This window comes from Musa acuminata, chromosome BXJ2-7 (assembly GCF_036884655.1).
Source record: "Musa acuminata AAA Group cultivar baxijiao chromosome BXJ2-7, Cavendish_Baxijiao_AAA, whole genome shotgun sequence".
NCBI classification, from domain to species: domain Eukaryota; kingdom Viridiplantae; phylum Streptophyta; class Magnoliopsida; order Zingiberales; family Musaceae; genus Musa; species Musa acuminata.
In genome coordinates this window covers 27528349-27539868 of record NC_088344.1, presented here as the reverse complement: position 1 = coordinate 27539868, position 11520 = coordinate 27528349, and positions in this window count along the sequence as shown.

Genomic DNA, 11520 nt, shown 5'->3' with positions numbered 1-11520 from the left:
TGACCTACCCATCTCATTCTGGGGATATGCCCTAGAAACCGCAGCTTACCTTCTGAACAGAGTTCCAACTAAGTCGGTGGTGTCTACACCATATGAGATATGGAAAGGGAAGAAGCCTGATCTTAAAGTAGTTAAGATTTGGGGCTGCTCTGCCCATGTTAAAAGACACAACCCCGATAAGTTAGAATCAAGGACAGGGCGATGTAAATTTGTGGGATACCCCAAGGAAACTTGTGGGTATTACTTCTATCATCTCGAGGACCAAAAGGTCTTTGTAGCTAAGAGAGCAGTGTTCCTTGAGAAGGAACACATTCTTGACGGAGACAGTGGGAGAATGATAGAATTGAGCGAGGTTGGAGAACCAAGCTCAAGCACCACTCTACAGCCCGAGTCTGTTCAGGTATCTAATACACAAGTTTCAACTTTACGCAGGTCTGATAGAGTATCCCATCCTCCTGAGAGATATGTGGGACATATTAGAGCAGAGGATGTAGAGGATATTGATCCTCAGACCTACGAGGAGGCTATTATGAGTATAGACTCCGGGAAGTGGAAAGAAGCCATGAATTCTGAGATGGATTCTATGTACTCCAATAAGGTTTGGAACCTAGTTGATGCACCCGAAGGTATTGTACCCATCGGTTGCAAGTGGATCTTTAAGAAAAAGATCGGAGTAGATGGAAAGGTAGAGACCTATAAAGCAAGGCTAGTGGCTAAGGGGTATCGTCAAAGGCAAGGTGTTGACTACGACGAAACTTTCTCACCCGTAGCAATGCTAAAATCCATCAGAATTCTATTGGCTATTGCAGCACACTATGATTATGAGATCTGGCAGATGGATGTGAAAACCGCATTCCTCAACGGGAACCTGGAGGAGGAGGTGTATATGATGCAACCTGAGGGATTCGTGTCCAAGAACTGCCCAGATAAGGTGTGTAGGTTGCTTAGATCCATTTATGGACTAAAGCAAGCTTCCCGAAGTTGGAACATAAGATTTGATGAGGCGATCAGATCTTATGACTTCGTTAAGAACGAAGATGAGCCTTGTGTATACAGAAAGGTAAGTGGGAGCGCTATTAGCTTTTTGGTGTTATATGTGGATGACATCCTCATCATTGGGAATGACATAGGAATGCTATCCACAATAAAGGCTTGGTTATCTAGACACTTCTCCATGAAGGACTTAGGAGAAGCATCTTATATCTTGGGGATTAGAATCTATAGAGATAGATCCAAAAGGATGCTTGGCTTGTCCCAGTCCAGGTACATAGAAACTATTGTCAAAAGGTTTGGCATGGAAAATTCCAAAAGAGGTCTCATACCGATGAGACATGGGATATCGCTTTCTACGAGTATGTCCCCAAAGACTCCAGAAGAAAGGGCGAACATGGATATGATACCTTATGCCTCAGCAATAGGGTCTATCATGTATGCCATGCTATGTACTAGGCCTGATATAGCGCATGCTCTGAGTGTCACGAGCAGGTATCAGGCGGATCCAGGCTTGGAGCACTGGAAAGCAGTAAAGTGTATCCTTAAGTACTTGAGAAGGACTAAGGATCTTTTACTAGTATATGGAGGTAATAGCCTTAAGGTTGAAGGCTACACTGACTCAAGTTTTCAGTCTGATGTCGATGATAGCAAGTCGAATTCAGGGTATGTGTACACCTTGAATGGAGGAGCAGTGTGCTGGAAGAGTTCCAAGCAAGATACCACTGCTGACTCGACCACAGAGGCGGAGTACATTGCTGCATCAGATGCAGCAAAGGAGGGAGTCTGGTTGAAGAAGTTCATCACAGATTTGGGAGTCGTGCCGGATAGTGAGGAGCCGATTTCCCTATATTGCGACAACAACGGGGCAATTGCTCAAGCGAAGGAACCTAGGTCTCATCAGAAATCTAAGAATGTTCTGAGGAGGTTCCACCTTATCAGAGAGATCGTGACCCGAGGAGATGTAGCAGTGGAAAGAGTTCCATCCGAAGATAACATTGCAGATCCACTAACAAAGCCATTGTCTCAGATTGTCTTTGAGCGTCACAGGGGTCTGATGGGGATCAGACACATAGGTGATTGGCTTTAGGTCAAGTGGGAGATTGCTAGTCATAAGTGCCCAGCAAGCCAATCACGTGAGTGATGGCACGTGTGACTTGATACAGAATCTTTTTTGCTTATTATATTTTTGGCGTATATCACTTTATAACTATTGCATAAATGCATATGTATTGTGATGTCCTTGGATTTGTGCAATGGGAATCGGATCGTGATGAGATCACGATAATGAGATCGATTCACCTTTAAACACATATCCTAAATAATCCCGGTCATAAGTTACTCGAGAGGGACATCGTGATAACCGGATAGACTGGTGTGCTGTATACCCGTCCATATGATGGATGCAGCTGGTCTCATAGCTGCTCGTGTAGGGACACTAGGGATACAGTACAGGTGCTCATTGGAGAATGAGTTCACTGATTGATCCGCTTACGGAATGCTGGATGGTTGATGATGCCTTATTGTCAGACAACGATTCCGTAGTCCTAGTGGTGTATCTGGTTCTTAGACTTGAGACACCAAGGATGTCCTGTATGAGTGCTCCACTCTTTGATACCAGACTTATAGGTTTGGCTGTTCCCAGATCTAGTACAGCTGGTCATTGGGAGTGGTAGTCGACCTTACGAGGGCTATTGAGTGTCAATAGAGGATCATCCACTCTCGGCGTCATGAGAGGAATATCCTATGTGTTCTTGCTCAGACAAATCCCTGGCCAGGGTCATTCGGGTTGAGAGAGAAAGAGTTCTCCGGGAGAATCCGATTAGAGCGAGACTCAAGTAGAAACCGTATGGGTCTAACAGCACCATGCTCGATATACGGTCTCTGGGATATTAGATGGATGAGGGATTAAAGGTACATGGTAACTGAGGACAGACAGGTCCAATGGATTGGATTCCCCTGTATCGTCTGGGGACTACGGCGTAGTGGCCTAGTACTTCCGTAGTCGATGAGTCGAGTGAATTATTACAGAGATAATAATTCACTTAGTTAGAAGGAGTTCTGACAGGTATGACTCACGGCCAGCTCGATATTGGGCCTAGAGGGTCACACACATATGGTAGGCATTGCGATGAGTAGAGGTTCGGATATGAGATATCCGACGGAGCCCTTGTCTTATTGGATGCAGATCCAATACCCACTAGGGAAAGGACCCATTAGGGTTTTGACACGGGATCTCTATAAATAGGAGGGATTCACAGCCTCATAGGCTAGAGTCTTTGCTTGCCTTTCCTATTCTCCTCTCCCTCTCCACCTCAGAGTAGGCCTGGAGTTTTGAGGAGCGTCGTCGCAACCCTGCTGTGTGGATCACCGCTAGAGAGGAGGACGCTTGACCTCCTTCACCCTCTCCTGAGGATCTGCAAGGAAACAGGGATATACGATCTCCCTAGGTAACACAATCTCTATACGCAGTTTTGTGTTTTGCGGATTTTGCGCACCAATCTTCGCACGACGACGAACATCTTTTTGGGAATCGGGGATTTTTGTTTTCTTGTTCTTCCGCTGCGCATATGATGTCGCCCCCCATGATTTCCCAACATTAAAATCCAAGAGAGATGGCATACGCCGAAAACCAAGAGGGCTATTCTATTACACGTCCACCCATGTTCAATGGGACGGACTACACCTATTGGAAGACCCGAATGAGGATCTTTCTTATTTCTATGGATTTTGAACTTTGGAATCTTGTCGAAAATGGATTTTCGAAGTCTTCTCTTCCAATGATCGATTGGAATAAATTGGAGAAGAAGGCTTTTGCTCTTAATGCAAAGGCTATGAATGCCTTATTTTGTGCGCTTGATAAAAACGAGTTCAACCGTGTTTTGGTTTGTGAAACCGCATTTGATATTTGGCACACACTCGAAGTGACTCACGAAGGCACAAGTAGAGTGAAAGAATCAAAAATCAATCTTTTGATACATTCTTTCGAACTTTTCCGGATGAAACCGAGTGAGACTATTGGTGACATGTTTACCCGTTTCACGGATATCGTCAACGGTCTAAAAGGACTCGGAAAAAGTTTTTCGGATTTTGAGCTCGTAAATAAGATTCTAAGATCCCTTCCTAAGAGTTGGGATCTTAAAGTCACTGCTATTCAAGAGGCGAAAGATCTAAACAACTTCCCTCTTGAAGAACTAATCGGGTCATTAATGACCTACGAGATGACTTGCAAAGCTCATGAAGAGCAAAAAGACATCCTTCCAAAGAATAGGAAGGATATGGCACTTAGAACTTCAGAAGACCACTTGAGAGAAAACTCAAGTGATGAGGACTGTGACGATGACTTGGCACTTCTAACAAGAAAATTTAAAAAAATCATTAAAAGAAACAAGTTTAAGAATGAAACAAAAAATAAATTTGAACCCAAGAAGGACCAAGTTATTTGCTATGAGTGCAAAAAGCCGGGACACTACAAGAGTGATTGTCCCTAAGTCAAAGATAGAACATCAAAGAAGAAGGCGCTCAAAGCAACGTGGGATGACTCGAGCGCGTCCGAAGAAGAGGAGTCCAACACCGAGCAAGTTGCTCATTACACCTTAATGGCCATCGGGGAGGAGGTAACGAATTTAATAGATGCAGATTTATCATTTGACGAATTATTAAATGCCTTCCATGACTTATTTGATGAATGCAAGATTATTAGTAGAAAATACAAATTGCTACAAAAGGAGCATGATAGTCTTACTTGTAATTTTGATAATTTAAAAATTGAATATCATGATAGTTTAGGTTCATGCATAAAATGCCATGATCTAGAAACTCTCCAAAAGGAAAACTTGCTACTTAAAGACACCTTGAAGAAATTTGAGGTTAGTAGCAAGTCTTTGAACATGATCCTTGCAAACAAAGGTCACATTCCCAAAAGAAGTGGAATCGGATTTGTGAGAAGTCCTCACCAAAATCCAACCACCTTCATAAAAGGCCTCATCTTACATGTTCGACACCAAAGCAAATGCAACTTTTGTTACAAACTTGGACACAAAACGCATTATTGTCCATTCAAGAAAATTAGTCCGAATAAATTAATTTGGGTTCCTAAAGGAACCATGATAAATTCTATGCAACATGATAAATAATATAGATCTATTTTTGAGGCACCCAAAAGCAAATGGGTACCTAAAAATCATCCTTTCTTGTAAAGACGTAAAACATCATAAGCTGGGAGCAAGAAATAATATCCTGCTCTTTGGATTCTCGATATTCATGACCCGAGATCCAAAAAGAACACGTGATGCTCTCTAGCCTAAATAACAAAAAGAGGATTAGAAATTTAAAATTACAAATGCGATATGGATACAATCCCATTTGATCCCTCAGAATTGGAAACCCATGATTCTCCCTTCACATATCCTCTGAATTTTCGAACCCATCGATTTCATCCATTCGTAACTTTCGAATCCAACTATATCATGAACTGACTAAGTTTGTCATGAACTTGCAAGGCTTACCAACTTGAATAATCTACCACAAACATATGTACAACATTGAGAGTATGCACGTCAAAAGATCTATCTTGATCGTGCAAAAGTTCTTATCTTAAAATGAAAATTCTTACGTAATTACGTAAGTAAAGTTGATTGATCCACAAATAAAAATTCATCTCAAAGTCAAAAACATTCAAATCAGACCACACAGCAGTCAGAACCATGCTCACTGCCTACAGCGGTTGCACCGCCCCAACTGGAGGTAGCACCTCCGGCTATCACGTATTGCAAGCGATTGCACCGCCCCAGCCAGCGGTGCAACCGCCCGCAATCCTGCCCCCTTTTAACCCGAGCTAGGGCCGGCGGTGGAACCGACCCCAACTCACTCCCTTCCCCTCTTTACTCTTCCAAAGCTTCTCCACCTCCATTTCTCCCCTCACAGCATCCCAAATACTCCTCATTTCGAAGCAAAAGGTCAACAATCTCTCCTTTTCTTGAAGATCTCACTAAGGTATTCTCTAAGAAGCCCTTAAATTCTGTTTTTGATTCATTTACTCTTGCTCATTACTATCCTCCTAAACAGCAGTAGTTATGAGGTCCAGAAGATCATCAAGGGACAAAGGGAAGAGGAGATTAGTGGAAGACTTTGATTTTACCCTTTTCGATTCAAAATATCATGCTGAAAAGTTTTCCTCTTTCGAATTTAGAAGTGTCAATAAGGGAAAACATGTAGATTTAGATGAACTAAGAGACTTAACAACCCAATGTTTCATATTTTAAAGTCTTTGGGTGTAAGTGTTTTATCTTGAATGAAAAAGATAACTTAGGAAAATTTGATGCTAAATCCGATGAAGGAATCTTTCTTGGTTATTCTTCGGTTTCTAAAGCTTTTCGTATCTTCAATAAAAGAACTTTAATTATTGAAGAATCCATTCATGTTGTTTTCAATGAGATTTCTGAAATCAGGAAAAACGATTTTGATTCCTTGAATTTAAATGAAACTCCGTCTCCAACTAGCAACTTGGATACATCGACTTCCGAAACATCCTTATCCAAGGATTGGAAGTATGTAGATGCTCATCCTAAGGAGCTAATCTTAGGAGACACATCAAAGGGGGTTCAAACACGTTCTTCTCTTAAAAATTTTGGTGCCAATGCCGCTTTTCTCTCCCAAATTGAACCCAAATGTGTTGACGAAGCCATGAAAGATGATTCATGGATTATCGCAATGCAAGATGAATTAAATCAATTTGAGATAAATGAGGTGTGGAAGCTTGTTCCTAGGCCAACTGACCATTTAGTTATTGGTACTAAATGGGTTTCTAGAAACAAGCAAGATGTATATGGTATCGTGGTTAGAAACAAGGCTAGATTAGTGGCCAAAGGTTTCAACAAAAAAGAAGGTATCGATTATGAAGAAACCTTCGCTCCTGTGGCTCGATTAGACGCCATAAGGATGCTCCTTGCCTACGCTAGTAGTAATAATTTTAAGTTGTTTCAAATGGATGTTAAAAGCGCTTTTCTTAATGGCTTTATTTCCGAAGAAGTCTATGTTGAACAACCTCCTGGATTTGAAAATAATAGCCTCCCTAATCATGTGTTTAGATTAACTAAAGCTCTCTATGGTTTAAAACAAGCTCCGAGGGCTTGGTATGAAAGACTTAATTCGTTTCTTATTGAAAATAATTTCACAAAAGGCAAGGTTGATACTACATTGTTCATCAAGAATTTTGAAAATAATTTTCTCATTGTTCAGATTTATGTTGATGATATTATATTTGGTTCTACGAATGAATCTCTTTGTGAATCTTTTGCTAAAACCATGAATCTTGAATTCGAAATGAGTTTAATGAGAGAATTAACATTCTTCTTAGGCTTACAAATCAAACAACTAAGCAATGGCATCTTTATTAGTCAAACTAAATATGCTATTAATTTGCTAAAAAGGTTTAATATGAATAGCTCAAAAGCTATTAACACTCCTATGAGCACCTCCACTAAGTTAGAAATTGATGAAAGTGGAGAAAGCTTCGATCAAAAAACTTATAGGGGCATGATAGGAAGTTTACTTTACCTCACTGCAACTAGACCAGATATCATGTTCAATGTAGGACTTTGTGCTAGATTTCAATCAAACCCTAAGATATCTCATCTCAAAGCAGTTAAAGGAATACTTAGATATCTTAATGGTACCACAAATCTATGATTGTGATACCCAAAATTAGAGAATCTTGAGTTAATTGCTTATGCTGATGCGGACTTTGCTGGCTATAGACTAGATAGAAAAAACACGTCAGGAACATGTCAATTTTTAGGACATGCCCTTGTTTCCTGGTCATCTAAGAAACAAAACTCGGTTGCACTATCAACAACCGAAGCTGAATATATTGCAGCAAATGCATGCTGTGCACAAGTTGTATGGATGAAAAATACCTTAGAAGATTATAAAGTTCATCTTAAAAATATTCTCATTAAATGTGATAACACAAGTGCAATATGCTTAACAAAGAATCCTATACAACACTCAAGAACAAAACATATTGATATTAGACATCACTTTATACGAGATCATGTTACTAATCATGATGTAATCATAGAGTTCATTGATACTAAACATCAACTAGTTGATATTTTTACAAAACCTCTAAGCGAAGAACAATTTGATTTCATAAGAAGAGAATTAGGAATGTTGATGTGTCCGAATACATAAACTAGTTAAAATTATTTTTTGGACTTTATTGAATGATCAAATCACTTGATTGCCATTACATGCCTAAATAACATGTTGGAAATTATGTGTTGAATACAAAAATTTTCATAACAATAAGCATGTTTTGTCTTCATGATTGTATTTGAAAATCTATAGCATAGTCTTGTCCGACTGCATGAAAGTGTTAATTTCATTTTCGGATTCGCTTAACAATTGGTATCCTAACAATCGGATTTTCTCATACACTTATTATATAAAAAATATTTTTCTGAAATGGATTTGATGAAATGATTCCTACTTATAAATTCCATCTTGAAATATGGATGATAGTGTTTTTACTTGCAAAGATTTGTTTCACATACATATCTTGATCCTTGTAAAAATGAAGTATGATTTAATCTCTCATCGATTTTAACTTCACTCAAAGTAAACTCACAAATAGCCTTCCTCCTTCATGCAAAAAGATTATAACAAATAAAAAGGAAGAAGCACTCAAAGCGATCTACATATCATGCTTTCCTTTATATGCTTGTATAATTGATTTCCTATCACTCACTATTGGAAAATAATATGAACCTAGTAAAGGCATGAACAATTATCACACTTATGCTCAAAATTTGCTTATATTATTCTCCTGGTATCACAATTACCACACTTTTTGTTGATGACAAAGGGGGAGAAATATATGAGTATTAATGCTATGCTATGCCTTGTTTGTATCGTGTCAAGATATCAAACAAAAAACTTGCATTATAATTTTACGTATTGATATCTTACCATGTGATGAAATGCAATAATTGCTAAAACATTTGAAATGTGTGCATCATGTAATGATATCAAAATCTTACTTCGCAGTTTTACATGTTGACATCTTACAATATGATGAATTGCTACTATTACCATCATTCAAACTTGTAATGTAAAATTTGAAAATGAATGTCAAGCCTTGACATCATCTTCAGAGAGAAACATCATGATGGGAATCATGATGGGAGTATTGATAAGTTTAAATGATTTTAACTTATATGTCTCTTGAATTCAAGAATGACTTATCTCAAGTATTGCATATAGACAGGGGGAGTTAAGGTTAACTCCATTATCAATTGATTGTCATCATCAAAAAGGGGGAGATTGTTGAATCTCGGATTTTGATGATGAAGTCAATTGTCATTTGTTATCTAATCTATATGTTGAGATAAGTGTGCAGGATTAACTACGATGAAAGTAAGATATGCAGCAGGAGTTGCGCCGGAATCAAGACAAAGATCACGTTGGGAGTTCGAGAGTTCGACGGAAGTTCGGACAGTCATCGGCGGTTCTGCGGGAACAAATCCGAGAAGTCCATGAGCTTACCAAAGAAGCTCGTCGGAACTCGCCAAGTGGATCGTCACAAGTCCAGGAGTTTGTCGGAAGTCCGTAGGAGCATCACCGAGGGTTCATCGGATGATCGACGGAAGTTCGCCGAAAGCTCGCCGGAAGAAGCGATTGACGCACCGGAGCAAGTTGCAGTAAATGTCTTAGGAAATATCGTAGTTAGCACAATGATTAAGTTGGAAATGGGAGGTGATCCCATTAACTTAATCTTGGGGCAATTGGGCCCCTGAAAAACCCAAATTTGGCCAAATGGATCAACCCATTCGGACCCTGATTTCTGCTAGGCGGTTGAACCACCCCAGCCAGGAGGTGGCACCGCCTGAGCTCGGTCTTCGAGCTTTGGCAGGAGGTGCAACCGCCTCAGTCAGGCGGTGGCACCGCCTGAGCTCGGTCTTTGAGCTCTGGCAGGAGGTGCAACCGCCCCTGACAGGAGGTGGCACCGCCCAGAGGCTCAATCTTCGAGCTCTGCCAGGCGGTGCAACCGCCTCAGTCAGGAGGTGCAATCGCCAGATCCTGGAATTCTGGGAATTGACAGTTTTGAGCTTGAAATTTAAACTGGGTTGGGGCCTATAAATACCCCACCCTTTCAGCACTGAAAGAGCACCAAAAAAACACACCGAAATCCTGATCTTATTCTATGATATTTAGAGCTCAAAATTATTGTAAAGGCCAAAAGTTCTTCTCCCTCTTTTCTTCCAAGTTTTGATCTTTAAAGTGAGGAGAGAAAATTCTATAAGGGTTGTCTCCTAAGCCCGTCAGAAGGAGTGAAACTGTAAAAGGGTGGTTGGCCTTAACCTATTGAAGGAAGGTCTCTAGTAGACGTCGGTGACCTCGTCGGTGGAGAAAGCCAAAAGTGGATGTAGGTCAAGATTGACCGAACCACTCTAAATCTCAGTTTGCATTTACTTTAAGCATCTTATCCTTACTGCAAACCTCCTCAATAGCTTACTGCCTTCTGCACATTTACGATCGTGTTTTAAAGTTCAGTATTTTTCGAATCGGCGTTTAGACGTAAATCAGTTTTATCGTACGAACATCATATTTCAGTTTGCGCTTACATTTTAACTTTCATCATAACTGCAAACCGCCTTCATAGATTTCCTTTAACTACATCTCGCTTGATTATATGTTAAAGAGATTTATGAATCGGCTTTTCTACCGAAATCGCTTTTATCGTACGAACACCTTTTATCGTTGAAAGTTTTCCGCTGCACTAATTCACCCCCCCCCCCCCCCGCTCTTAGTGCTCTTGATCCTAACAGTTGTATGGATGAAAAATACATTAGAAGATTATAGCATTCAACTTAAGAATATTCCTATAAAATATGATAATATAAGTGCAATATGTTTAACAAAAAATCCTATTCAACACTCTAGAACTAAACATATTGACATTATGCATCATTGTATAAGAGATTATGTTAATAACAATGATATATCTTTAGAATTTATTGATATGAAATATCAATTAGCTGATATCTTTACAAAACCTTTAAATGAAGAATAATTTGATTTCATTAGAAGAGAGTTAGGGATGTTAAACTATCTGAATGCATGAGTTTGTTGTATATCTTTTCCGGACTTTCTCGATAAAACTTTCATGAATTTATTTTATTTCTATCTTTCTCACTTTGTATCAAATTTACTTCATACCCTTGCTCCCCATCACTCAGTGATTTTTGATACACTTAGTCCCTTTACTCATGGATTTTTGGATAAATGACTTGATCTTTTATTCATTTCATTGAATCTTTCTTCCTTCTATTTACAAGAAAAGGGATTTGATTTATGAAGTTTTATTCATGGATTTTTTATCCTTCAATGCTCCTTTCCTATGAATTCTTCCTCACTTTTCTCATGAAAGAAGAATTTTTATTCATGGACTTTTAGTATGTGATGATCATTTGCAGGAATAGGGATTTGATTTTGTATGAATATCTTGATCCTTTTAATGAATCATTT